General features: G+C 42.9%; 1 pseudogene; it reads right to left on the reverse strand.

Moving 5' to 3' along the window:
- Positions 1 to 15,046: 15,046 nt before the first annotated feature.
- LOC139181978 (GTPase IMAP family member 4-like) lies at positions 15,047 to 22,913 on the reverse strand (annotated as a pseudogene).
- Between the last annotated feature and the right edge of the window lie 2,060 nt (positions 22,914 to 24,973).

Here is a 24,973-nt window from a genome sequence, read left to right on the forward strand (position 1 = left end):
CTCTTGATGCTTCCAGGTCTGGGCCGGGGGCAGGGGGTGGCCGGGAATGAAGGGACCTTGCAGATGCTGAGGCTCATCCTGGTGGGAAAATCTGGGAGCAGAAAAAGCACCACAGGGAACAGCATCCTCGGGAGGAGAGTGTTCGAGTCCAAGCTCAGGGATGACCTGGAGACCCAGGCCTTCCAGCAGGGGCGCCGTGTTTGGGAGGGGAGGGAGCTGCAGGTCATCGACACCCCAGACATCCTGTCCTGCTGGGCAGTGCCGTGGGGGACCGCTCTGAGCACAGGCCTCCGGGGCTTCCGGCCTGTCTCCCTTGGCCTGGAGTGCACCTCCAGGCCCCTCACTTGCCTGCTCCATCCCAGGGGTCCCTGGCCCCTCCTGTCTCTAGGGCAGCTTCTGGGAGAATCTGTAAATTCTTCAAGGGTAAGTGAAATAAAGTCATTTTGTTTCTAAGTGAATAGACCCATTACTTCATAGCCACTAAACTAACAGCTAAAGTCATTTGCATTTCCTTTAAGATAAGAAGATAAGTATCTTTCACTTAGGTAGTTTCATTTTAACCCTGTTGGCTTAATTGATCTCATCCTAGAAAATACAAGTATTGACCAAATGACAGGCACTGTCACTCACAAAACGTCAAGTCACTAAATGGCAAATGGCAAGTCACTCAAAACACGTCATTCATTAAAAATTTTAAAGGAATTGCTTAAAATTTTACGGAATATGGGGTTTTCTCTCCTTTATTACTAAAAGTCAAGGAAAATCCCTCCCACGACATTTCAGAAGGAAGGGAGTTGTTGCTTCACACCATCATTCCTTGAGCATCAGAGAAGAGGGAAGGCATTGTCGGTTTATTCTGGAAATCCCATGAAAGAAAGAGGTTCTGTGGATGAGGGTAGGGGTAGGGGAGAGGGGGTTGTCTTGGCCAAAGCTGTGAAAATCGTGACCTTTGGAATTCATTATTCTAAAAAAAAAAAAAAAAAAAAAATCCCTACACTGGAGGAAAGCACGAAAGAGAGAGATCTGGAGAATCCGAAGTGAACAGTGAGTCCACGGGCTGCTTCCTCCTTGGTGGATCAAAGCAGTGGCTAAAAATCTCAGGGAAGTTTTCCAGCTATCAATTCTCCTGTAATAACTTTCATACACTCTGTAGAAAATTCAAAATAATGAGAGTTTTAAACAACTGTTGGAAGACACTGAGAGTGACCAAATACAGGGAGAGGCTATAGGGAACTTGACACTTCACTCAGGGGACCACATGGCCATCACATGTATGTGGTTCCCCCCAAGAGCACGTCCCCATCCTGCTGATCCAGGGATGTCACTCAAGTAGAAATTCACAGGGACCTGAGAGTAAGAGGATGGAGTTTGCGGGCAGCCAGAGATGGTAGATATTGATGGAGATGCCCACAGACGGCATGGGTGGGAGCGTGAGAAATTCTGCATGAAAACTCCACTCAGGTCTTCGGATGACCCAGGAATTGCAGTCTCTAAAGGTTCCGGGGGAAATGATTTAGAAGGCTGAATAACCTGGTCAGAGATTTCAGCAGTTGCCCTCGGCAGCAAAGACAGAATTTTAGATTCTAGTCCACCAAGTATTCCACTGAAATACTAGTGGGAGTAAAGATCACCTCAGGACTAAGGGACTTGCCCTGAAAGAGCAAAACTAGAACAGCCCCTTGGTAATGACATTAAGCCTTCCCAAGTTAAGTTCAAAGGCATGGACCAGTAATTTAAGTGCCTGCTGGAGCAAACCCAGGATCCTTCAGAAGAGCATAATAATATCCCGAGTCTCTACAACATGCTATGGACAATATCCTGTAAACTACTAAAAGTTCTTATTTTTACCATGAAGGTTCAGTTCAGTTCAGTCTCTCAATCGTGTCTGACTCTTTGTGACCCCATGAATCACAGCACGCCAGGCCTCCCTGTCCATCATCAACTCCCGAAGTTCACTCAAACTCATGTCCATCGAGTTGGTGATGCCATCCAGCCATCTCATTCTCTGTCGTCCCCTTCTCCTCCTGCCCCCAATCCATCCCAGCATCAGGGTCTTTTCCAATGAGTCAACTCTTTGCATGAGGTGGCCAAAGTATTGGAGTTTCAGCTTTAGCATCAGTCCTTCCAATGAACACCCAGGACTGATTTCCTTTAGGATGGACTGGTTGGATCTCCTTGCAGTCCAAGGGACTCTCAAGAGTCTTCTCTGACACCACAGCTCAAAAGCATCAATTCTTCTGTGCTCAGCTTTCTTCACAGTCCAATTCTCACATCCATACATGACCACTGGAAAAATCATAGCCTTGGCTAGATGGACCTTTGTTGGCAAAGCAATGTCTCTGCTTTTTAATATGTTACCTAAGGTAGAAAAGTTGAAAGTTATAAAACTTCCCTCTACACATGTTTATCTGCATCTCATAATGTTTTGTGTGTTCTCATTTCACTATCACTCAGTTTATGATATTTTGCATATTCTTTGTGATATCTTTTATCACTCATGAATTATTAAGGAGAATGTATTTAGTTTCAAAATATTTGAGGATTTTCTAGAAATCGAAATATCCAGCATGGTAGACACTAGCCATATGTTGTTATTGAGCATTTGAAATATAGCTATACCTGGGATACTGAACTTTTATTTCATGATAATTTGTTTTAATTTAAATTTAAACACTGAAGAACTGTAAAATATTTTACCATAGAAATACACTTCACTCTAACGGTTGTATCACATATTATTGTATTGCAATGTAAACCTTGGGGAAATTTATCATTTCTAGTGTCAGAACATAAGCACATCATCACTTATTTAGTCAATGTCCCAAGACTGATTCCCTTTGAACAATCTTCCTAATGAGTATTGTGGTACTTTTATGAATACTTTGTGTAGACAGCATGGGTGAAAGTGATACAGAGCTACATTTAGTTGTTATTAAATTTAAATCCTGATGATTATTTTACTTATACTAGATTCAGAGCATACTCACAGAAAACTAGTCAATCTAATCACACTAGGACCACAGCCTTGTCTAACTCAATGAAACTAAGCTATGCCCGTGGGGCAACCCAAGACGGGCGGGTCATGGTGGAGAGATCTGACAGAATATGGTCCATTGGAGAAGGGAATGGCAAACAACTTCAGTATTCTTGCCTTGAGAACCCCATGAACAGTATGAAAAGGCAAAATGATAGGATGCTGAAAGAGGAACTCCCCAGGTCGGTAGGTGCCCAATATGCTACTGGAGTTCAGTGGAGAAATAACTCCAGAAAGAATGAAGGGATGGAGCCAAAGCAAAAACAATACCCAGCTGTGAATGTGACTGGTGATAGAAGCAAGGTCCGATGCTGTAAAGAGCAATGTTGCATGGAATGTCAGGTCCATGAATCAAGGCAAATTGGAAGTGGTCAAACAAGAGATGGCAAGAGTGAACATCAACATTCTAAGAATCAGTGAACTAAAATGGACTGGAATGGGTGAATTTAACTCAGATGACCATTATATCTACTACTGTGGGCAGGAATCCCTCAGAAGAAATGGAGTAGCCATCATGGTCAACAAAAGAGTCCGAAATGCAGTACTTGGATGCAATCTCAAAAACGACAGAATGATCTGTGTTCTTTTCCAAGGCTAACCATTCAATATCACAGTAATCCAAGTCTATGCCCCAACCAGTAACACTGAATAAGCTGAAGTTGAACGGTTCTATGAAGACCTACAAGATCTTTTAGAACTAACACCCAAACAAGATATCCTTTTCAATATAGGGGACTGGAATGCAAAAGTAGGAAGTCAAGAAACACCTGGAGTAACAGGCAAATTTGGCCTTGGAATATGGAACGAAGCAGGCAAAGACTAATAGAGTTTTGCCAAGAAAATGCACTGGTCATAGCAAACACCCTCTTCCAACAACACAAGAGAAGACTCTACACTTGGACATCACCAGATAGTCAACACTGAAATCAGATTGATTATATTCTTTGCAGCCAAAGATGGAGAAGCTCTATACCGTCAGCAAAAACAAGACCAGGTTCTGACTGTGGCTCAGATCATGAACTGCTTATTACCAAATTCAGACTGAAATTGAAGAAAGTAGGGAAAACCACGAGACCATTCAGGTATGACCTAAATCAAGTCCCTTATGAGGATACAGTGGAAGTGAGAAATAGATTTAAGGGACTAGATCTGATAAATAGAGTGCCTGATGAACTATGGAATGAGGTTCGTGACATTGTACAGGAGACAGGGATCAAGACCATTCCCATGGAAAAGAAACGCAAAAAAGCAAAATGGCTGCCTGGGGAGGCCTTACAAATAGCTGTGAAAAGAAGAGAAGCAAAAAGCGAAGGAGAAAAGGAAAGATATAAGCATCTGAATGCAGAGTTCCAAAGAATAGCAAGAAGAGATAAGAAAGCCTTCCTCAGCGATCAATGCAAAGAAATAGAGGAAAATAACAGAATGGGAAAGACTAGAGATCTCTTCAAGAAAATTAGAGATACCAAGGGAACATTTCATGCAAAGATGGGCTCGATAAAGGACAGAAATGGTATGGACCTAACAGAAGCAGAAGATATTAAGAAGAGGTGGCAATAATACACAGAAGAACTGTACAAAAAGGATCTTCACGACCCAGATAATCACAATGGTGTGATCACTCATCTAGAGCCAGACATCCTGGAATGTGAAGTCAAGTGGGCCTTAGAAAGCATCACTACGAACAAAGCTAGTGGAGGTGATGGAATTCTAGTTGAGCTATTTCAAATCCTGAAAGATGATGCTGTGAAAGTGCTGCACTCAATATGCCAGCCAATTTGGAAAACTCAGCAGTGGCCACTGGACTGGAAAAGGTCAGTTTTCATTCCAAGCCCAAAGAAAGGCAATGCCAAAGAATGCTCAAACTACCACACAATTGCACTCATCTCACATGCTAGTAAAGTCATGCTCAAAATTCTCCAAGCCAGGCTTCAGCAATACGTGAACCATGAACTTCCTGATGTTCAAGCCTGTTTTAGAAAAGGCAGAGGAATTAGAGATCAAATTGCCAACATCTGCTGGATCATGGAAAAAGCAAAAGAGTTCCATAAAAACATCTATTTCTGCTTGATTGACTATGCCAAAGCCTTTGACTGTGTGGATCACAATAAACTGTGGAAAATTCTGAAAGAGATGGGAATACCAGATCACCTGACCTGCCTCTTGAGAAATCTGTATGCAGGTCAGGAAGCAACAGTTAGAACTGGACATGGACCAACAGACTGGTTCCAAATAGGAAAAGGAGTACATCAAGGCTGTATATTGTCAGCCTGCTTATTTAACTTGTATGCAGAGTACATCATGAGAAACGCTGGACTGGAAGAAACACAAGCTGGAATCAAGATCGCTGGGAGAAATATCAGTAACCTCAGATATGCAGATAACACCACTCTTATGGCAGAGAGTGAAGAGGAACTAAAAAGCCTCTTGATGAAAGTGAAAGTGGAGAGTGAAAAAGTAGGCTTAAGTCATTTGCCAGTTGATGGAGCCAGTGCGATCTTCGGTTCTGTTGCCGAGGCCAATTTGGGACTTACCTGTCTCCAAATAACCCACTGGCCTGCAGGAGCTTTCCGAACCTGGAACACACCTGCTTGGACAACAGGTCAGGGCTAGGATTGTCTTTCCTCCTTGTAAGTCAGGTGTCCAGACGTTTGGCAGGTGAATTCACCTGCACAACACCTTGGGCATCACCTTGGACTCTGTGGGACTGGGCATCTCCAACACACCTGTGTATGTGTAAGTCATTTTACATTTCAAAGCAGTGTGTTTTTCTTATTTTTATATTTTTAACTCTTTATCCTTGGATGTATAAAGTGAACTTTTGGCTTCTGTAAGTATGCTGTATGCACCTCTGATGTTTTACCATATATTTATATGTTGTACACAGTACTGGCTGATTCTGTAAATGGATGTATTGTACAGAGAACACGAACGACTCTCCCTTATTTCACGTCTTCAGCATTGTTGCATTAAAGTGGTGTAATTGATTTCTCTCCACCCATGTCAGCCACTGCGTGCTGTGCTGCCCAACGTGAGGGGTGGAGCGATTGACCTAACGACCTGCCAGTTATCCCAGTGTTTGGTCACCAGTCAGCCAGTGCTGCAGCCAGGTCACTGCTGCAGCTGCAGAGCCACTGGCACCCTGGCCACTCGTTGGTGGGCAAACGTGTCTTGCTCCTCATCTCTTCTCCAGCCTTCACTGGCAGCTCGCTGCGTGTGTGATGAATCACTACCACCAGTGTTAAGTGCTTCTGGATTCTAGCGTGAGTGCCCTGGGCAGCCCCCAGGTGGGCGTTCCTTCCACTCCCAGCCCCAGGCATACCATCTATCAGCAGTAACCCAGGATCACACTCTCCTGGGGCCACAGGGCTCCACTGGACACACCTGTGACAGCAGGTTAAGGAAGAAACAGCCGTGCCAGCCTCCGGCCTCTCTCCCAACATGTTCCCAGCAAGTAGACGTCTCCAGAGCTGTCTCATCTCCCTGCTTCCTGCCTTATCTTGTACCTCGAGTTGTGAGTTTAACATCCTCCTTGTTGAACTTAGGTCTCCCTGTGCGAGTGCGTCTGTGTGAGCTGTGAAATTGGTATGGCTTCATTAAGCCTCATTTCATCTGGAAGGTCTTGTATTTCCCCCACTTTTCCTCCAGTGTGGCATTTGTGTCATCTGCAGCACAAGTGGGAAGTTGGCAAAGACGTGGTGATTTAAGTGCAGTATTGGCCAAGTCCCTGTTGTCATCTTCCAGAGTCTTGTTTACCAAAGACAGGGAGCAGAGGCCCAAGTGTGTTTGATCCTCTTCTTCCTTCTGCTGTGACCTTTGGGGCCACTCGAGGGGACAGTTGGAAACTGGTCCGCAAGGGAAAGCACTGCTCTTGTATGTCTCTGTGGTCTTGGAAAAATAAACCTGTACAACGTGAAAAAAAAAGAAAAAAGAAAAAGTTGGCTTAAAGCTCAACATTCAGAAAACGAAGATCATGGCTTCTGGTCCCATCACTTCACGGGAAATAGGTGGGGAAACAGTGTCAGACTTTATTTTTTTGGGCTCCAAAATCACTGCAGATGGGGATTGCAGCCATGAAATTAAAAGATACTTACTCCTTGGAAGGAAATTTATGACCAACCTAGGTAGCATATTCAAAAGCAGAGACATTACTTTGCCAAAAAATGTCCATCTGGTCAAGGCTATGGTTTTTCCAGTGGTCATGTATGGATGCAAGAATTGGACTGTGAAGAAGGCTGAGCGCCGAAGAATTGATGGTTTTGAACTGTGGTGTTGGAGAAGACTCTTGAGGTCCCTTGGATTGCAAGGAGATGCAACAAGTCCATTCTGAAGAGATCAGCCCTGGGATTTCTTTGGAAGGAATGATGCTGAAGCTGAAACTCCAGTACTTTGGCCACCTGATGTGAAGAGTTGACTCATTGGAAAAGACTGTGATGCTGGGAGGGATTGGGGGCAAGAGGAGAAGGGGGCGACAGAGGATGAGATGGCTGGATGGCATCACTGACTCGATGGACGTGAGTCTCAGTGATCTCCGGGAGTTGGTGATGGACAGGGAGGCCTGGTGTGCTGCGATTCATGGGGTTGCAAAGAGTCGGACACGACTGAGGGACTGAACTGAACTGAAAAGTAAGCATGGAGAAAATTTAAGCTTCAAAATGAAGTTTGTGCAGAATGAATGGAGATGACAAAGCAGGTACTAAAACTGGAACAGGAGAGAGAAAAAGAGCCTGGAGGATATTTTACAACATTCATGATGACTGGTAATTGCAGTGGGCTGCAGTGCAGTGAAACCAAGAAAAAAGAAACAAACAAACAAACAAAGAAGGTGTTAGAGATCTTTTCAATAAATACATACAGGGTTTGATAAAAGGTTTCCTATTAGCCATCAAAAACAGATTTGACAAAACTAGTAATGGAAGCCAGAATTGAATGGCCAACAAAAACCACTCTGGATAGCTTTTAACAGACTCAAGACTTGGAACCTGGGCCAGCTATAAAACAGCTTGGATTATTGGGTGAAAAAAAATTTCAAACAGAGAGATGATGAAAAAATTATTACTCTGGTTATGGAAAATTTTCTTGCAAATTTTAAAAGAAAAAAACTAAAAATTCTAAGGTATACAAAACAGGAAAGACCTTCTACCAAATAATTGCCCAGAGAGACCTTTAAAATAATATCAAAGATCAATGGATTTAAAGTTTTGAAAATTGCAAGTCTTTTTCTTTTTAAATATATATTTACTTTAATTGGAGGTTAATTAGTTTACACTATTATTCTTTAGAGCTACATGAGAAGTGTGACTTTAGACATGATCAACATAACCCTGTGAGTATGCCTTTATTTTTTAAAGCCTTTCTCCTCTTTATTTTAGCAATGGATTGAAATGTGTGATTTTCTCTTGAGATGAAAATATTTTCAATGCATGGTGATCTTGCTGGATGGGTTTAGTACTTTCTGCATAACTGATACAGGAACTCCTATATGACTCCCATCCATCCTGCTTTAAAAGTCAGAAAAAAGCAGCAAACTGGGAGGGACATAGCTTATGCTCAGAGTAGTAATGTTTGAAGGCTTTCAAAGTATGTTGGTTTTTCCCTCCTTCCAACTGCGTGTCCCTATTTTCTTCTTCAGTTCAGTTCAGTTGCTCAGTCGTGTCTGGCTCTTTGCGACCCGATGAATCATAGCATGCCAGGCCTCCCTGTCCATCACCAACTCCCAGAGTTCACTGAAACTCATGTCCATCCATCCAGCCATCACATCTTCTGTCGTCGTCCCCTTCTCCACCTGCCCCCAATCCCTCCCAGCATCAGGATCTTTTCCAATGAGTCAACTCTTCTCATAAGGTGGCCAAAGTATTGGAGTTTCAGTTTTAGCATCAGTCCTTCCAATGAACACCCAGGACTGATTTCCTTTAGGATGGATTGGTTGGCTTTCCTTGCAGCTTTCTTCACAGTCCAACTCTCACATCCATACATGACTACTGGAAAAACCATAGCCTTGACTAGACAGACCTTTGTTGGCAAAGTAATGTCTCTGCTTTTTAATATGCTGTCTAGGTTGGTCATAACTTTCCTTCCAAGGAGTAAGCGTCTTTTAATTTCATGGCTGCAATCAACATCTGCAGTGATTTTCTTCTTACAGCTCACAAAATGTAAGGGTCTTGTTGTTGTTAAGAGTTGTTCTTTGTAGGTTTTTTTTCTTTCCCCAGATGAAAGTCCTATCTCTCCTTTGTTTGCTTCTCTATGCAGTATTTGACTTGCTCAATTCTTGCCTAATTGTGTCAATGAGCTCTTCTTTTAGCTGTGCATTTTCACATGACGTTAGTCACCCAGCATTTCGCATGATGTACCCTACATATCAGCAGTGGCCACAGGACTGGAAAAGGTCAGTTTTCATTCCAAGCCCAAAGAAAAGCAATGCCAAAGAATGCTCAAACTACCACACAATTGCACTCATCTCACATGCTAGTAAAGTAATGCTCAAAATTCTCCAAGCCAGGCTTTAGCAATATGTGAACCGTGAACTTCCTAATGTTCAAGCTGGTTTTAGAAAAGGCAGAGGAACCAGAGATCAAATTGCCAACATCCACTGGATCATGGAAAGAGCAAGAAAGTTCCAGAAAAAAAAATGTATTTCTGCTTTATTGATTATGCCAAAGCCTTTGACTGTGTGGATCACAATAAACTGTGGAAAATTCTGAAAGAGATGGGAATACCAGACCACCTGATCTGCCTCTTGAGAAATTTGTATGCACGTCAGGAAGCAACAGTTAGAACTGGACATGGAACAACAGACTGGTTCCAAATAGGAAAAGGAGTTCCTCAAGGCTGTATATTGTCACCCTGTTTATTTAACTTATATGCAGAGTACATCATGAGAAACGCTGGGCTGGAAGAAACACAAGCTGGAATCAAGATTGCCGGGAGAAATATCAGTAACCTCAGATATGCATATGACACCACCCTTATGGCAGAAAGTGAGGAGGAACTAAAAAGCCTCTTGATGAAAGTGAAAGTGGAGAGTGAAAAAGTTGGCTTAAAGCTCAACATTCAGAAAACGAAGATCATGGCATCCGGTCCTACCACTTCATGGGAAATAGATGGGGAAACAGTGGAAACAGTGTCAGACTTTATTTTTCTGGGCTCCAAAATCACTACAGATGGTGACTGCAGCCATGAAATTAAAAGACGCTTACTCCTTGGAAGGAAAGTTATGACCAACCTAGATAGCATATTCAAAAGCAGAGACATTACTTTGCCAACAAAGGTTCGTCTAGTCAAGGCTATGGTTTTTCCTGTGGTCATGTATGGATGTGAGAGTTGGACTGTGAAGAAAGCTGAGTGCCGAAGAATTGATGGTTTTGAACTGTGGTGTTGGAGAAGACTCTTGAGAGTCCCTTTGACTGCAACGAGATCCAACCAGTCCATTCTGAAGGAGATCAGCCCTGGGATTTCTTTGGAAGGAATGATGCTAAAGCTGAAACTGCAGTACTTTGGCCACCTCATGTGAAGAGTTGACTCATCGGAAAAGACTTTGATGCTGGGAGGGATTGGGGGCAGGAGTAGAAGGGGACAACAGAGGATGAGATGGCTGGATGGCATCACTGACTCGATGGACGTGAGTCTGAGTGAACTCTGGGAGTTGGTGATGGATGGGGAGGCCTGGCGTGCTGCGATTCATGGGGCCACAAAGAGTCAGACACGACTGAGCGACTGATCTGATCTGACCTTGCATATCAGTTAAATAAGCAGGGCGACAAGATACAGCCTTGATGTACTCCTTTCCCAATTTGGAACTATTCTGTTGTTCCATGTCCAGTTCTAACTGTTGCTTCAAGATTGCTGGGAGCAATATCAATAACCTCAGATGTGCAGATGACACCACCCTTATGGCAGAAAGTGAAGAGGAACTAAAGAGCCTCTTGATGAAAGTGAAAGAGGAGAGTGAAAAAACTGGTTTAAAACTCAACATTCAAAAAACAAAGATCATGGCATCTAGTCCTACTGGGAGCCAGCACAGGAGTTCCCACCCATGGAAAGGTCATGCGGAGAGCCCTGATATGCAAAGGCGAGTCAGGGCTCGAGGGCCACCCCCTGGATCTGCCTGAGTGTCTACCCCAAAACCAGAGTCTGTCTGTTTTACTGCTTGATGACTTTCACCAACTCTGACAGTCATGGGCGGGCTATCCCAGACCACCTTTTCTCTGAAAGAAATCAACTTAGAGCTCTAGCTAATTAGCCTCCTGGGCATAATAGGAGTGTTTCAATCCAAACCCCTCAGATGGCTCTCTAACTTGCCTGACAGGTTTACCCAGACTCCTACAGCTACGCATAGGATTGTTTGCAGTCTCCTAACCGTGAGAGGCACAGGAAGCTTAAGATATTCAAATAGTATAGAGCCTCTCGGAGAGTTAGAAATTGTCAGAATAGAACTAGTAGATTTCATTGTTGCGCCAGTGCTTGCTGCCAAGTTTCCACACCCGCTATATTGTATCCTTGGAAGTGTATTAATTAATATAGTTGGCATGTAGAAAAAATAAGTAGTGGCCTTGGTGTTAACAACTTTAGATCCTTAAGGTAATAAATTCTTTCCTTTGTTGTAAACCCACTGCACCTTTGCCCTATAGGGATGCAACTTTATCTAACACCTTCAGAGGATGGTGCCAAACTTTAAAATAATTACTCTTAGAGAAAATAAGTCTTATGGTTGACAAACCTTTATCAGAGTCATAAAATGTTAACAGGCCTTCTGGCCAGAAGATGATGTAAATCACCTAAACCATTTGTATACGATAAGTTTGCAGAAAAGAAAGCCTGGTCTCAGTAAGGATCAAAGACTGCTGACTTTGCATGATTTCACATCCCCTATTGTCTTCTATGTGCAACTTAGGGTATATAAGCTCCCTTTGAAAATAAAGCTACGGGCCTTGCTCAAAGCTTGGTCTCCCCATGTCGTTCTTTCTTGTTTCCTTTTCCTCCTTTTCTCTTCTGTTCTTCCTTTATGCCAAAATAATTGGAGCGCGGGTGTCCTCTGCAACTACTTATTTGCCAGGGCTTTTAAGACCCACTCGAGAAGGTGCCCAAGGTGGGCCACCTTCTGCTATTCGAGAGGGCGCCTGTGGCCTCTGTGGTCAGAGCAAGTTTGGTGTCACGAACTTTATTGATTTCCCATGTAAACCAGTTATTATTGAGCCTCTAATAAATCTCTGCCTTGCTATCCTTTAATCGCCAATGCCGTCCTCCTGAGGGAATCCCTGGATCCAACCGGGGCTGGATCTCGGTACAGTCCCATCACTTTATGGCAAACAGATGGCGAAACAATGAGAACAGTGATGGAATTTAATTTTTTGGGCTCCAAAATCACTGCAGATGGTGACTGCAGCCATGAAATGAAAAGATGCTTGCTCCTTGGAAGAAAAGCTATAACCAACCTAGACAGCATATTAAAAAGCAGAGACATTACTTTGCCGACAAAGGTCCATCTACTGAAAGCTTTGGTTTTTCCAGTGTATGAATGTGAGAGTTGGATTGTAAAGCAAGTTGAGCACTGAAGAGTCGATGCTTTTGTACTGTGGTGTTGGAGAAGACTCTTGAGAGTCCCTTGGACTGCAAGGAGATCCAACCAGTCCATCCTAAAGGAGATAAGTCCTGAGTGTTCATTGGAAGGGCTGATGCTGAAGCTGAAACTCCAATACCTGGCCACCTGACGTGAAGAACTGACTCACTGGAAAAGACTCTGTTGCTGGGAAAGATTGAAGGCAGGCAGAGAAGGAGATGACAGAGGATGAGATGGTTGGATGGCATCACCAACTCGATGGACAAAAGTTTGAGCAAACTTCAGAGGTTGGTGGTGGACAGGGAAGCCTGACATGCTGCAGTACATGGGATCACAAAGAGTTGGAGACAACTGAGCAAATGAACTGAAATGATCAGGCTGAATGCCTAGTTTATAGTGTGGAAATGACTTACTACACAGCATCAGTAAATTGGTAGAAAAAAAAAAAGAAAAAGTCAGACATCAGAGAGGGAGACTCTTATGCAGCATTAATTTTATATGTGTATATATATATATATATATATTTATTTATTGATATTTATGTATTTATATATGTGTGTTTGTGTATATTGGAGAGGGGCATGGCCACCCACTCCAGTATTCTTGTCTGGAGAATCCTCATGGACAGAGGAGCCTGGTGGGTTACAGTCTATGGGGTCCCAAAAAGGAGTCGGACATGACTGAGTGACTAAACACATATGTGTGTGTGTGTGTGTGTGTGTGTGTATACATATATAGTTGTTCAGTTGCTCAGTCATGTCTGACTCTTTGCCACCCCATGGACTACAGAACGCCAGGCTTCCCTGTCCTTCACCATCTCCTGAAGCTTGCTCAAACTCATGTCCACTGAGTTAATGATGCCATCCAACCATCTCATCCTTTGTTGTTCCTTTCTCCTCCTGCCTCCAATCTTTCCCAGCATCAGGGTTTTTTGTAATGAGTCAGTTCTTCACAACAGGTAACCAAAGTATTGGACCTTCAGCTTCAGCATCAGTCCTTCCAAAGAATATTCAGACTGTTTTCCTTTAGGTTTGACTGATGTGATCTCCGTGCAGTCCAAGGGTCTCTCAAGAGTCTTCTCCAACACCACAGCTCAAAAGCATCAGTTCTTCAGCAATCAGCCTTCTTTATAGTCCAACTCTCACATCCATACATGACTACTGAAAAACCCATAGCTTTCCATATACAGACTTTTGCTGGCAAAGCAATATCTTTGCTGTTTAATACACTGTCTATATTTGTCATACCTTTCCTTCCATGGAGCAAGCATCTTCTAATTTCATGGCTGCAGTCATCATCCACAGTAATTTTGAAGTCCAAGAAAAGAAGATCTGTCCCTGTTTCTACTTTTTCCCTTTCTACTTGTGATGAAGTGATGGAACCAGATGCCATGATCTTTGCTTTTTGAATGTTGAGTTTTAAGTCAGCTTTTTCACTCTCCTCTTTTACCCTCATCAAGAGACTCTTTAGTTCCTCTTCGATTTCTGGCATAAGGGTGGCATCATCTGTGTATCTGAGGTGATTGATATTTTCCTGGCAATCTTGATTCCAGTTTGTGCTTCATCCAGCCTGGCATTTCTCATGATGTTCTCTGCATATAAGTTAAGTAAACAAGGTGACAATATACAGCCTTGTCATACTCGTTTCCCAATTTTGAACCAGTCTGTTGTTCCATGCAAGGTTCTAACTGCTGCTTCTTGACCCACAAACAGATTTCTCAGGAGACAGGTGAGGATGTCTGGTATTCCCATCTCTTGAAGATCACAGTTTGTTGTGATCCACACAGTCAAAGGCTTCACCATAGTCAATGAAGCAGAATTAGATGTTTTTCTTGAATTTCCTTGCTTTCTCTATGATCCAACGGATGTTGGCAATTTGATATCTGGTTCCTCTGCTTTTTGTAAACCCAGAATGGAAAATTGTAAATAGTATTATATATATATTATATATGTCCATATATATATATATCATGCATATCTTTTTTTAAAGTCACATTCCTTAAGTATCAGGGAAGGGAGCCAAGTCCTTGGTAATTAGTAAAGCTAGTGGAGGTGATGGAATTCCAGTTGAACTCTTTAAAATCCTGAAAGATGATGCTGTTAAAGTGCTGCACTCAGTGTGCCAGGAAATCTGGAAAACTCAGCAATCGCCACAGGATTGGGAAAAGTCAGTTTTCATTCCAATCCCAAAGAAAGTCGGTGCAAAATATGGTGAATAATTAATTGAATACATTTCAATCCATTCTTGGATGTGTCTCAGGGACTTTTAAACTGCACATTCCTATAACAAAACAAGTATTCATATACCCATGTTCAGATTATTTTGATGAAATGATTAATGAGATGGGAAATAAATAGCAGAATGATTTTCTTTGTCTCATTTACAGCATTAACCTGGGATGCAAGAATAAGAATAATTGAATGTATTTATACTGAAAATTACCACTGCAGCTAGCTTGGTTTTTTTTCATCTTAAGCCTGAATTTAATTTTCTTTGAGGAGTATATGTGCTTCTTTGGTTGAATATTTGCTTGTGGAAAGTTGTAATACAAAGCATGTTAAATTCACACCTAAGAATTTTGACTGAAATGCTGCTGATGAAAACTATAGAGACCAAGTCCTCCCACATTCTTCAGAGTGAAACTGAATCTGTCCTCTCAGTGACCGCCTCTGCAGGAGTCCTGTGCTTCTTTGCCAGGTGCTTCTCATATCCTTGGGCCTTTGGTAACTTCCCTGGTGGCTCAGTCAGTAAAGTGTCTGCCTACAATGTGGGAGACCTGGGTTCAATCCCTGGGTGGAAAAGATCCTCTGGATAAGGAAATGGCAATCCACTCCAGTACTCTTGCCTGGAAAATCCCATGGATGGAGAAGCGTGGTAGGCTACGGTCCATGAGGTCGCAAAGAGTCGGACATGACTGAGTTACTTCACTTCACTTTAGTGACTGAAAAACAAGAGCAATAGTTTCTTTCCAATAGTATGTTAGTTTCTACTATACAGCAAAGTGAGTCAGCTATAGATAGATAGCAGCTATATTAAAGGTTCAGTCCTTTATGTTTGGGGAAAATCAGGGTAAGGCACATGTCCTCTTTTGGACAGAATGATTTAGGACATGGAGAAGATGATTTTAAGATGACCAAGGAAGGAGAGTTGGCATAGGTCACATGTGACCTCTGGACCATGTTGGAAGAACATGGAAATGTGCTTGGGGAAAGCCTACACATTACTAGGTGAAGAGGACCCATTGGAAGAGGAGAAAAGGGACAGGGATGTCTCTATTTATCCATAGATTTAAAAGAATTTTTCCAGCAGGAAAGCCACAAAGGTCTCAGAAGCCTCAGTTACACATAATTTCTAACAGTACATAATGATGAATCCAAGGAAAATGTAGACTTCAACTCACAGAGGGGTTGAGAATGTGGCTCAAACCTTCTGGGGGAAAAAGGGGAGGGGAGATGTCTGGAGGGTGGACCAAGTGTACACCAAAATAATCTTGAACTTTTACAAAAAACTGAAATTCATCCCTGTGTTCTTAGAAGGAGTAGTGGTACTTTCCAAGAAGAAAAACAGATTCCAATTTGCACAAATATGAGAGAACAGAAAAGTTTTATTAAAATAACAATAAGCAAATAATTGGCAGCTGTTAGTTTCACAGGAAAAGGAGAGAGAGAACTGGTTATTCAGCAAACTGGTTGTTGTTGGTCAAAGATTTCCTACAGATACATCTGAATACACCAAGCATTATTCCCTTATCTGTTGAATATCTTTTGCACCTTTTGGCATTTCAGGTAGTTGAGTTCTGAAAGATCTATTTGCCAGAGAACTCTTTGTTCATAATGGTCAGTTGATAAGGAACCATTTGAGGCCTTCAGTAAAATTATAAGTGAACAAATTTTCATTCATTAGAAGGATTTCTATCAGTATTCTTTAGGTAAGTTTAACTAATGGGAAGAATTGATCTTTCAAATAAACTATAAGGGTAAGATGATCAGTGCCATCTAAAGACAACATAAGTGAGAAAAAGATGTAGGGGAAGATCACCCACCAATCTAGAAAGGATCTAGAGGAGAAATCTCTTCTAGGGATAAAGAGACAAAGCCTGGGGTCATCTTCTTGGGTTTCCTGCATCCCCTGTCTTGGTGTCTCTGAGAAAGAATTCACAAATTAGGGAGCATCAATACATTCTGCTTCGGAGTGTCACAAGTTGAGAATTTATCCCTTTCCTGTTAAATCAATCAAACATATACCAATTACCAATAGTGAACTTACTCTCCTTAGCCCTGAGAGTCTCAGAAAAAAAGGAGAATGCTCTGAGTTACATGGGGTAGGACCACCAGAAAATATGCAGGAAATATAGACAGATTTTCATGAAGTTTAATCCTTAAACAGAGAGAAGACAAGGGAAGCAAACTCTAACAACTTAAGGATGATTTCAAGTATCTTATTCTGACTCAAAACATCATCTCTGGCTGTTTGCTGCCTTGAAACCCAGTAAGCTTCCGTTTCTGCCAATTGCCTTTCCATTTTCACCTTCCACTTTTGCTGTTCTAGTTTATCCTTCAGCTTCCTGATTTCCTCTTTGAAGTCCTGTTTTATCTGAGCTATTGCTCTCTCGAGCTCTTCTCTGTAACTTTCTTGTAACACTTGGATTTGTTTCTGAATCTCCTCCTCGGTCTTCTGATACAGGCTATTCATGTAGTATCTACCATTGTACTTGTCCACCACATCCTGGACCAGGGCCAGCAGCTGCTCCCTCTGGTTCTCCTGCTCAGCTCCTGTGGCCTTGTTGTTGAAAACACAGTAGCGATCTCTGAACTTGCGAATCAGCTCTTGGATGGCTGTAGGAGCTTGCTTTAAGTAATCACGGAAATCCTACCTTCTAACTCATCTTTCCAGGTGAATAAGGCAATCATGTCTTCCCTAGCTCTCTCTCCAAACATCATCAGGATCTTCTCTGTGGCTTTCTGGCCTTCGGGCATGTAATGGCCCAGGGGGATGACCAGGAGCAGAGCATGAGGCCCTGGGGAGGTCAGCACCATGCAGCGGGTAATCTTGACAGTCTCAGCATCTAGGACTTCCATGTCAAAGAGGCCAGGTGTGTCCATGATGACAACTTCTCTCCCCTTCTAGGTGCTGCTTCCTTTCTTACAGTGCTTGGTGATGGATACAGCCGAAAAGCTAGATGGAAACACTTTTTCTCTGAGGATGCTATTTCCTGTTGTGCTTTTTCCTGCCCCAGTCTTACCCACTAACACAAGTCTCAGCTGGGAATCTCCAGGGTTTGCAAGCCCTGGAACATCAGGAAACAAAAGTCTCAGTGTTAGAATGAACTTCAACTGTCTCCCCTGCAAGGCTCCTGCCCAGTGAATAAATATTCAACCCTGAATATTCATTGGAAGGACTGATGCTGAAGCTGAACTTCCAATACTTTGGCCACCTGATGCAAAGACCAGACTCACTGGAAAAGATTCTGATGCTGGGAAAGGTTGAAGGCAAAAGGAGCAGGGGGTGGCAGAGGACAAAATGGCTAGACAGCATCACCAAATCAATGGACATGAATTTGAGCAAACTCCAGGAGAGAGTGGAGGACAGAGGAACCTGGCAAGCTGCAGTCCATGGGCATGACTTAGCAACTGAACAACAATAACAACAGATATTTTTCAGGATCCCTTTCAGCTTCTTACTCTGACCTTGTGGAAGCAAACAGCTCATAGAGAAGTAAGCAATATGATTAAGAAGAGGACTCTGAGTTGCTCCCAGTAGCTGTTCTTCGTAAGATAGGAGATAACACAAAATTGACTATGCATATTCGACTTCCTAGGAAAGTTGAAAGTTAATATCAGAGCAGTAGAGCACAGCAATTGAAACTTGAATTTAAACACCAAATCGTCTACCAGCTCTTTCTGTGCCAGTATTCAGCAAGTCTCTGCATATCTCTGCAATGTGTCTATAAAGTCAAAGTCCTCTGGATTTGTCAGGCATAGACCCAGGACCAGAGGGATGGCAATTGACAATCACAAGTGAAAGCCTGTTTTTCCGAGAAGGCAGACTTTGCCGGCTGCCCCTTGAACTTAAGAGTCTGATTCCTGAATGAGGAATCCTGTTATATCTACCCATTTCTGCTTTGAGACAATGTCTACATTATCCCATGCACAACATCATAGACACTGTTAGCAACCAGGTTATTTTCAGAGCCATCACCATTCACCCAGGTCCTCAGACTGGAAAGCTAGGAGTCGCCCTCGACTCCCCTCTTTCCCCCACTTTCCAGATCCAGCCCATCAGCATGTTCTCTTGGCTCCGAATCTGTTCGCCTGTCTCTGTTTTGAAGACCATCATTCCAGTCCAGATTCCATCACCACCCCTGCCTCAGCAGTCTCCTAACAGGTATCTCCACTTCTGCTTTGTCTCTTCCAGTCTATTCTGTGAGGTGGGCTAATCTTTAAAAAAAAATATCAATCAAACAGAACCAGGAAATTGCAGAAACCTCTCCTGTGACATCCACAAAATCTGTAGTTAGCCTCCGTCTCCCACACACTTTCTGATGAAGTGTTTGCTGATCCCTGAATCCCTAAGGCAGAGTTTTTCCCACTTGAGAACCAGAATCCCAGGATAAAAAAAGTAAATTTCCCAATGCTGCAAACACTGGATATGGGATGACTAAGATATATCTAAGAAAAAAATGTACATAAGAATTCAGAGTATTCTTAATAGTTGGCTTCACAATAGAAGCTCCAACCTAAGGAGATCCCAGGGCATTGGTTGGCCTTAGAGACAGGCTGTAGGAAATTAATGGTCCAGCAGTAAAAAGGCACCAAGGCCAGTGCCAACACTGCAACCATTGGCCAATGCTGATAACGAATGGATGGCAACCTCTGAAGATGGCAGCCATAGCCACGAAGGAATCCATCTCTGCACTCATGCCTGGGGAAGGTGGATTCTGAGCTCCTCTCATCGAGATGCTGGGTCTGTTTCTCCAACCCTCCAGTCTGACTGGGCCATGTGACTTGCTTTGGATCATAGGATCATGAAAACATGGTTAAGCAGAGAATCCAAAAGCACTGACATATTGGGCTTTGCCTTCTCTTTCTGATTTTTGGAACCCTACACCTGCCCTGGTTTAGCCTACTTGATGAGGGGCACAAGGCCCTGTTATCCCTGTCTGCCTGGTCGACCCAGAGCTTGCTGACCACCAGACATGTCTATGAGGCTACCCAAGATTATTGTGTTGCATCCTAAACCACCAGTTAAGCACCCACACATGAGTCAGTCTGGCTGAAATTAGCCAGGTTGGTCCAGACACAAGCACAGCCCAAATGAGTGACCCTCAAAATTAAGAGCCAACTAAATGGTTGCTGTTTTAGGTTCCTAAATTGTGGGATGATTTGCTAAACCAGAAAAAGCTCAAATGATAGAATCTATTCCTAGGATAAAGGGGTAGAGGGAGGGTTATATGAGAAATGGAGTGATCAGTCTGTTGAGTGTGTTGCTTAGAGTGAGGCCACTGGGAGCAGGGAAATTAGGGGCCTGAATGAGGCATTGATCACCCCCACGTTCCTCCTTCCTAGTCCTCTCGGGCTGAAGAGAGGGTGGGAGAAACCAGCCGGGAGGCCACAACCCATGATCTGGTGTGCCCACATGGTAGGAAGTAGCAAATAAGAAACCTCTTCAAGCCCGGGAGAGGTCAGGGTATTGGAACTCTCCTCCTGCTCACTGTTAAGCTACATCATAAGGAGGATGCAGAGAGGGTGGAGAGAATGAGAGTGCAGAGCAAATGAAGGGAAACAGAAATGTGGTTGAAGATGTTTTGCTCTTGTACAGGTTGGCTGGATGACAGGGCAGGAGATTCCCAGCCCTCCCCCCAAGCCTGGCTGCCCTCCCCAAGCAGCCTGTCACCGTGACTGGTCCTGGGTTCGCTGAGGTACTGGGTGTCCATTGTGGTTTGGATTCCTGGGAATAAAGAGACAGAATTACGTTATTACAGGGACATGCAGAATAAACTGGAAACATCGACCTCCTATAAACCACACTTTCCCTTTCTTCATAAACTTGGTACTCAATCTCTCCTCTATTTCTCAATACTTCTTAACTCCGCTTTCAGTCTCATTTTCAGGCTGTCATTTTTCTTTACACAGATGTAAGTGCTTCAAGTGCTTCCTTGGCACTGGTTCTGGGTGCCCTTCCCTCCTCTATGCAATTATTGCTCTGAATGCCATGTAGTCTGCAGCCTAGACCCTTCCCAGAGTTCCATCCTTTTCTATCTCATTCAAATTCTCCATTTGGCAATTTTGTGGGCATCTCAAACCGATTTGGACAAAATGACACCCTGACCTCCATCTCCAGCCTTGTTCACATTTCAGTAAATTACATCATGAAACGGCTCATGCAGAATCCTGGGGTCATATCTAAAACACTTCTTTCCTCACTTACAGTCCATCACCAAATCCTATAGATTTTTGTTCCCCAAATGAAAAATTATCCATTTCTCCCTATTTCCATATGAATCCAATCCTATCATTTGATTGCAATGTGGTAGGCTCCCAAATGATACTGTATCTTCAATCCCTCCTCTACTTAATAGTCAGATGCCTTTATAAAATTTATAATCGAAGGATAATTGCTTTACAGCATTGTGTTGGTTTCTACCAAACATCAACATGAATCAGTCATAGGTTTACCATGTTTGCTCCCACATGAACATCCCTCCCATCTCCCTCTGCATCCCTTCCTCTAGGTTGTTACTGAGACCCAGTTTGAGGTCCCTGAGTCATACAGCAAATTCCCATTGGCTACCTATTTTATATGTGGTAATGTATATTTCCATGTTACTCTCTCTGTACATAGTCAAATGCCTTTTTGATATTTGTTTTTTTCTCTTGTTTAGATTTTTTAATGAATTGCTTTTGTTTTTTATTTTTCAAATAGTTGAAAGTCCTTGGAATGGTCCCAAAGGACTTGCACAATCAATTTCTCCCTCTCTCTCAAAAATCTTTAATCATACTGCCTCCTCAGTATTCCCTGAATCCTCTAAGGTCCCCCCAGCTCCTAGACCTTTGAGGAGCACTTCCCCCTCCCTGGAGTACTGCCACCCCCACCCAATGGCCAACTTGTTTCTGCTCAACCCTGAGGTCTCAGTGTTTTGTTATTTCTCCAGAGGGGACCTCTCCACCCACATCATCAACCAAGAAGACAGGTTTAGTGTGGAGTTTGTTCTAACCACACCCAAGAGTTTCTATAGAATACATACCAAGATAGGAAGTTGTTTGATTTTTTTTTTTTTTTTTTACTGCCTCCTTGTAGACTGCTAGCTTTGTGATGGTAAACCTTCTGTGTCTTGCATATGCCCTTATTCCCTAGGAAAAAAGCACAGTATTCGACAAAGCATGGATCTCAAAAAATATTTGTTCAATAAATGAATTGATTAAAACCTCCCACTGTTTCTTGCCTCCTCTGTGATTAAGCTTTATGTCTTGCTTGCACCTGGCTGTGAAAAAACTTATCTTTTCCTTATTAACAACACATTGCTCTTGAAACATGGCATTACATTTTAGATGTTTTCATCCATCACTACCTACTAAGGTTGGGCAGTGGAGAAAGCCATTTGAAGAATTCTTAGCAGAGCAGATTTTAACTAGAACAGGCTGAAAATGCTATTTGGTAAAGACAGAGTCGTCTTATAGGAATGCATCAAATACAGAATTGAAACACTTTATTTTGAAAGTCAATTAGGAATAAGAGTAGGAAACAGCTTCCTATAAACTGGGAAGTGAAATCACAGAATTTTAAAGAATAAGCTTTGTTCACAAAGTTGATGTTGGTTGTGGGCATTAGGAGAAGGAGTAAGATACCAGAAAAAGTAGCACAAAAGGTTTGGGTTATGTCTTAAAGTCTACCGTCCAGTCTGTGGACTCTGTCTTCCACATTCTTTAATGCTGTTCTGTTTATCCTGGTTCAGATATTAAACCAGAGGACTGACCTTGTCTACACACTGACACTGAATGGCTGAATTCTCCTCCAACTGTCTAAGGAACAAGCATCAGTTGATCCCCTGCTTCTCCTGAATGGTAGACAGTAACATGGGTTGGAGTCTCCCTCCTCCTGTCTTCTAAAAGCTTCTTGTCGAGTCCAGCTTGACAAGCAGGGTTTTGAAAAGTGTGATACGGCGAGAAAATGAGAAACGAGACACAAGAATTCAGAGAAAAGTGAGGATCAAAGGACCAACATGGCTCCAAGGTGAAGGTGCCGCACTGAATCCAAGCCAGCTTAATTATACTTTCAGACGTGAATGAAAGAATATGCGGGGAGTTAAACTGTAACTCATGTGGCCTTCAGGGCTAAAGAACAAAATGATTATTAACTGCCGGGAGCTAGCGTGAGGAACTCCGCCCGTGGCAAAGGTCATGAGGAAGGAGGCTTGGCATATGCAAAGGCGGGATCAAGCCTCAGGAGTCCCCCTGGAAATTCTCGAGCACCTACCCCCAGAACCAGATTCTGCCTACTTTACTGCTTTGTGCTCTCACCTACACCTCTGACTTTATGGGGGGCTGTCCCCCACCACCTCTATCTGAAAAAGAGTTAACTTACAGCTCCAGTTGATAAAGTTCCTGGGCGTGACAAGAGTGTTTCAACATACAAACTCCTTTGCAAGTCCTCTAGCATGCCTGAACAGGTTCTTCTGGCCACATGTGATTGTTCACAGCCTCCCAACCATGAGAGGCATGAGATGTTCTAAACTGTCTAAATACAGATTCCTTTGAGTAGTTAAAAGATTGATTAGAAATTGTATTGGTGAAGGGTTTTTCACTTGTTTGGCCAATGTTTGCTGCTAAGTTTCCATATCCCTTACCTACTGTGTCCCTGGCAGTGTATTGATTAATATAATTGGTTTATAGGAATGTAAGTAGTAGCTTTAATGTTTGTAACCTTGGACCCTTGAGTTAATTCTTTTCTGGTTATAGCCCACCACACCTTTGCCCTATAGGAATGCAACTTTATCTGATGCTTTCAGAGGGTGGAGCCTGACTTTAGTTTAATCACCTTTAGAGAAAAATAAGTTTTCTGAAGAAAGGGTCATAAAATGTTAACAGGCCTCCTGGCCAGAAGATGATGTAAATCACCTAAACTTTTGCATATGATAAGTTTGCAGGAAGAAAGTCTGGCTTCGATTAGGATCAAGGACTGCTGTCTTTGCATGACTCTACCCCTTCCCCCATTATCCTTTATGCATAACTTAAGGTATAAAAACTACCTTGGAAAATAAAGTGCAGGCCTTGTTCACTGAAACTTGGTCTCCCCATGTCATTCTTTCTCTCACCTTTTGGCTGAATTCCCATCTGGAGCGTGGAGGCTCATCAAGCCTACTAATTATGCCTGGGCTTCTAAGATCTGACCAGGGAGGCCTTAGTGTCTCCTCTCCTTTGGGAGAACGGGAGGACGCCTGCAGCCTATGTAGGTGACGTAAATTCCTTGCCTTGGAATTTTATTAGCTTTCCACATAAACCAAGTTATTCAGCCTCTTTTCTCCACTAAATTTTCCTGCTGAGCTATCCTTATTCTATTACTCTTTATATCCATAATTCATATTTAATTAAAGCTATTGTATCCAGTTTGCCGACGCCGTCCTTGCTTCGAATTCCCTGGATCCACCAGGGCTGGACCCCGGCAATTAACCATTGAGTAATTAGGAAACAGTAACCAATAATGGGAGAAGGCAATGGCACCCCACTCCAGTACACTTGCCTGGAAAATCCCATGGACAGAGGAGCCTGGTAGACTGCAGTCCATGGGGTCACTAAGAGTTGGGCACGACTGAGTGACTTCACTTTCACTTTTCACTTTCATGCATTGGAGGAGGAAATGGCAGCCCACTCCAGTGTTCTTGCCTGGAGAATCCCATGGATGGCGGGGCCTGGTGGGCTGCCGTCTATGGGGTCGCACAGAGTCGGACATGACTGAAGCGACTTAGCAGCAGCAGCAGCAGCAGCAGCAACCAATAACGACTGTAGATGGAGGTTCGTGACACTGAACAGGAGACAGGAATCAAGACCATCCGCAAGGTAAAGAAATTCAAGAGAGCAAAATGGCTGTCTGAGGAGGCCTTATAAATAGCTATGAAAAGAAGCTAAGCAAAAAGCAAAGGAGAAAAGGAAAGATATACCCATTTGAAAGCAGAGTTCCAAAGAATTGCAAGGAGAGATAAGAAAGGCTTCCTCGGTGATCAGTGTAAAGAAATAGAGGAAAACAATAGAATGGGAAAGACTAGAGATCTCTTCAAGAAAATTCGAGATACCAAGGGAACATTCGATGCAAAGATGGGCTCAATAAAGGATAGAATGGTAGGGACCTAACAGAAGCAGGAGATATTAAGAAGAGGTGGCAAGACTACACAG

This window comes from Bos indicus, unplaced genomic scaffold (genome assembly GCF_029378745.1).
Source record: "Bos indicus isolate NIAB-ARS_2022 breed Sahiwal x Tharparkar unplaced genomic scaffold, NIAB-ARS_B.indTharparkar_mat_pri_1.0 scaffold_46, whole genome shotgun sequence".
NCBI lineage: Eukaryota > Metazoa > Chordata > Mammalia > Artiodactyla > Bovidae > Bos > Bos indicus.